This window comes from Protopterus annectens, chromosome 2.part1, assembly GCF_019279795.1.
Source record: "Protopterus annectens isolate FY-2018-M chromosome 2.part1, PAN1.0, whole genome shotgun sequence".
NCBI lineage: Eukaryota > Metazoa > Chordata > Ceratodontiformes > Protopteridae > Protopterus > Protopterus annectens.
The window spans coordinates 418346240-418351488 of NC_056729.1; the positions used below are offsets into that span (position 1 = coordinate 418346240).

Consider the following 5249-nt stretch of genomic DNA (forward strand, 5'->3'; position numbering starts at 1 on the left):
CTCCACCTGTTCCCTACTCTCATTACAGATCACAATGTTGTCTGCAAACATCATAGTTCACAGGGACTCCTGTCTGATCTTATCTGTCAACCTGTCCATCACCATTGCAAATAAGAAAGGGCTCAGAGCTGATCCTCTAACATACAGTGGAAAAAGGCTACTATCAGAAGAGTACCTCCTAAATAGTCTTTTCTTGTGCTTCAAAAAACAATCTTATTTATAAAGTTAATTTTAAGCTATTGTGCAGTAGCTATGTATTTTTATAGAGAGTGCCTATGAATTGTCCTTAACATTATTAAGTAGGATTTTCTGGACCATTTTTTGTATTATAAATTTTTTTGCAAACATGGGTAAAATATAGAATTGTAGTGTTATGTAACTTAAAAAACCTAAATCTAATGCTTGTGTCATTCTTATCTTTTATACTGATATGCTAGTTAAGTCAAAATTAGTGTTAAAAATTACAAAAGAAAAAGCGTGGCAAACTTTGTTGAAAAGACTTGACATAATTTACATATTGAATCCCAGAATGCATCATGGAACTCTCCACAAGCTGTCAACGTCTTTGTAATACAGGGAAGGATGAGGCCCAATTTGCTTTTTTTAGCTTGACCCAGTGGCAGTATCATAGCCTGTGAAGAATCACTGATACATGATTATTTCAAATTGAAAACTTTACCCAATTCATCATTAAGTCTGCATATTGAGAAACTAGTCAATTTTCTGGAAACTGGCTGTATTGTAAAAATTAGGCATTTGAGACAAATTTTGCATTTTTTCCTTATTTTATATGATATCACGGTCTGATTTTTTTATGTAAGCTGACACTTGAGGTTGGATTTTTCCTTAATTTATATGATATCATGGTCTGTTTTTTTTTTATGTAAGCTGACACTTGTGGTTGGATTTTTCCTTATTTTTTTATGATATCATGGTCTGTTTTTTACATAAGCTGACACTTGTGGTTGGATTTTTCCTTATTTTTTTATGATATTATGGTCTGTTTTTTACATAAGCTGACACTTCTGGTTGGAGAAGAGAATACTAAAGTATACTTATTTTATTATCAGGTAATGTTCATTTGTCATTTTTTATATGTAAATATTTCTGTAAAAGTTGTTTTTGGTATTGTAGTTATGCAGTAATAAAGGTATAAGTGATACATTTCAACATTTTAATAATAGTTGTAAGGTGAAATCATTAAAATAGTTCTTGGATATTTCTTGTTCATCTCAATAGAATTTTTCTAAAGTAGAGGAGGATGTTTTTAGAGTACTACTTGAATGCACACCTTCTGAAAATATATTTTAGTGAGCAGTAGAAATGATGGTTTTAATTTATCAAAATGCTTTTGTAAACGGTGGCAGACCGCTGGATTATATATAGCACAACATCCATATTTTAATGATTGGCGATTTGAAAATGTAGATTGTGGTCATCTGTAGGGGTATTGTTCAGCCAGCTCGGTGATGGAAAACAAAATGAAAGAGACCCTATCAATTTATTCAGCAAACAGAGTTCTATTTCTTTGCTTTGTCCAAGTTTGATAGCAATTAAAATAGTATTATAAATCTTGGCCTTTGTGCTTCTGTGATTGAAGGGGAAGTTTACTTACTTAAGTCACCTCAGGGTGGTTCATTGATATTTCTGCAAAGTGGTGGAACAGGCTTAAACATTGTCTACAAGTGAAGGCACCACAGCATGTGTTTGAAAATGTTACATTTTTAAATTCCCAGAGGGTTTCAAACATTTTTTTTCAGTGGATACTACTTAACCAAAACAACTGCTTTGTGCAATATGTATATTTAAACATTACATTAGTTAATTAGCTTGGAAATGTAGTCTTTGTAGCTTCACTTGTAAAAGACTTGTTTTTATGAAGAAATGGACTGAAGGTATAAATGGAAGCACAGTAGAGAGTCAGATCCAATGAGATATGAGAAAATTGGACAGAATAAAATATGGTGTGACTCGTGAAGCTACATACTTTTTAAGAGTATGGGATGATAGAATAGTGTAGTTGCGCAAAAGAGAAAGAGGCAGTAAATCTGTCTGGCTGAACTGTGTTTGCAGATTTGTCTTTTAGTGTTTCTTGCAACCTGAAATGAATAATATGTTTCCGATATCACTTACAATCACTGAGAAACACATTGTTATTTACTCAGTTTTGTCTGCATCATTACACCAGGTTTCAGTTTAACATTATATCACTATGTGCACCTAAAATGTGATGTATAATGTGCTTACATCCTGCAAAGGGTCTTTTTGAAATGAACAGTGCCATTGTGGCAAATAATTAAAACTGCCATTGTTCTGAAAATTAAAGTGTAAACTTAAGTTCAAATTATTTCTGCAAATATTGCAAAAAAACTGTGGAATGCTTTGTACAACATTTAAATATGGTAAAACAAGAAATTGAAGTTTAAGTTATTGAAATTGAAAACCTTGAGAAAAGATTCTGTGGCAATCTGAATGTGAAGTGAGTAGAGCCAAGAAGTCCCCCTCACATATGAAAATATTACGGTACATTGTTTTTGATATAGAAAAAATATCCTGCATTTCACTTTGGAGGTGGTAGCCACAGTTACTTCTGTGCAAAAAAGCAAAAGAAGGAATATTAAAAATTAGAGTTATTTCTCACTTTATTCTTTGTTAGTCTTTCCTAATTTTCAGGGAGAAAGGCAGTATTTTTGCATCTGACTATGTGATAAAAACAGCCACCTACAATAGATGCAGTTCTGGAAACTGCACCAAATTAGAATGAACTTTAAAACAGAATTTATCATTGCCCCTATGCACCTTATGTTGTACAATAATTTGCAGACCTCATGCTTCTGAGTAACAATAACTTGCAGGAAACTCATAGTCCCCAAAAAGATATATTGCTTGGAAGTTGTCGGCTTGCTGTCTGTTTGACTGAGGTAATATGCTTTTGGAGTCACAAAGTAAATAGGTATTGAAAACCTGTGAGAATTCACAAATGACATCACTGTGAAGTTGCTGGATTAGTGACACATGTGGAGAAGAAAGGAGGCACAGCAAAATAGAACTGATATTTTGTAGCCCAAAGAAAAATATCAATTACATTTCATTAGGTATACTGCAACTCGGAAAAACATGATAAATATAGGTTTGCTGAGAGATGACTCATAGCCCTTAAACATGATTACTGATGGAGTACAAATGGTATGAATCAGTTTTTGGAGTACTTCAGCAGGTACTGTCCAAGTTTACAGATCGAGATAGTTTTAATTCAAAAGTCATCTAATTAATTTCCCTAAATGGTAAGTAGCTCAAAGTCCATTCTTGGCAAAGTTGAATCCTTGCTTCAGACTTTATGGAAAAAGGCAAAGAAAAATTTGCACTAACTATAATATAAATAAGCTCATAGAATTATTGATAATATTCCATGATTTCTGAATATCTTATAACATATCATATATTTGGAGGCAAAACCAAGGAGGCGATAGACACGGCAGTTAAAAGATAAGTCAAGTTTCATGAAGTATGAGTGCTTTCACGTTGCTTCCACAGTGCTTCTTTAGATACAATAAAATAACATCTCAAAATACTTGTATTTAAGTCTCCATAAATCAATAAAAGTACTAGGAGTAGTTACATAACATATAAAACAATCAGCTGACGCTTCAGTTATACTGATCACCTGACTTAAACTCCAGCTTGCAAAATCCCAAATAGCACATTCATCATAAAAAAGCAAATACAAAACATTCAGCTTATAATGCAAAACTGAAAAGCTGGTAAAATTAACATATTAAGTACCTAAATAAAATATACATGCATATTTATATATAACAAACAGTTCTTATACTATCAAAGGCATAATCATATTAATAGCACTCAGACACCCCTGATGGAAGTCTTAAGAACTAGCAAATAAACACACACAAAGCTGCTCAATAACAACTTCAAGCTATAAACATAAGGCTTGCATCACTGTGTCATTTCTGCTTAAATTTCTACAACCTCTCCATAAAAAAACAAAGTTTGTAGAAAATAATTATATTCTCACCCCCATGGCTTCCACTTAACACAACTTATGACTAATCAGCAAATATGTCTATTTCAAATGAGTCTGACTCTGCATACACATGCCATTTCAAAATCAAGTTAAACAGTCCGTGCAAGTAAATCTAATCAACAACAGTCTTGTGTATATAAAGAACAGCAAAATAAGTAAAAAACACTTATATGGACACCCCATGGTTTTACTAAGCACATCTTGTCATAAATCAACAAGTTTATCTATTGTAAATGAATCTGCATTCTAATGCCTTTTCAAAGTCAGCTATTACAGTTTGTGCATAGAGATCTGGAAGACATGGATCAGCTCACTGAGCATAGGCTAATAGTTAAACCTTCCTGTTATCCAACATGCTCACTGCACATGAAAAAAGTTCTATTCTAATTTTTACTCACCAAAAGCTCCACTTTTATGCATAAGTTCCTACAAACCAATTGCTGAATGAGTGTAAGCTTCCTTAGGTACAAAACTACCTGGGTTGTAAACAGCATTCAAAAGGAGAGTCTCTCTGTGAATTAATTAAAAGATAGATAGTGTAACTAGTGCCCTCTAGTGGTCAGTGACAAATATGGATCAATCTCAATGAGCTAACTGGCACTGGGAAAAAAATCAACTTTCCATAGATCTGATGCAGACTGTTTAGTTAAATAGCAGAATAAGAGTTGACTATGAATAATCAGAAAAACAAGATAGAGGAAGCATTGCATAATAGAGGTGATGATCTGCTTAACTAACATACAAAGTAAAAAAGATACTATCAGAAGAGTATCTTCTAAAAAGTATTTTCTTGCACTTCAAAAAACAATCTTATTTATATTTATAAAGTTAATGTTAAGCTATTGTGCAGTAGCTAAGGGTTTTTTTTATAGAGAGTGCCTATGAATTCTCCTTAGCATTATGAAGTAAACATTTTCTGTAACATTTTTGTGTATTATGATATTTTTTTTTGGAAACATGGGTAAAATATAGAAATGCAGTATTATGTAATGTGAAAAACCTATCGTGTCATTCTTATATATTATAATTATATGCTAGTTTAGTAAAATGAGTGTTAAAAATTACAAATGAAAAAGCATGGCAAACCTTGTTGAAAAGACTCAACATGATTATTTGCATATTCAGTTCCAGAATATATTAGGAAAGCCTTCACAAGGTGCCAAAGTCTTTGTAATACAGGGGAGGATGAGTCCCAGTTTGTTTTTTT

At 32.5% G+C, this 5249-nt stretch overlaps 1 pseudogene; it reads left to right on the forward strand.

Annotated features, from left to right (window-relative positions):
* Positions 1–605: 605 nt before the first annotated feature.
* LOC122795183 lies at positions 606–752 on the forward strand (annotated as a pseudogene).
* The last annotated feature ends 4497 nt before the right edge of the window (positions 753–5249 follow it).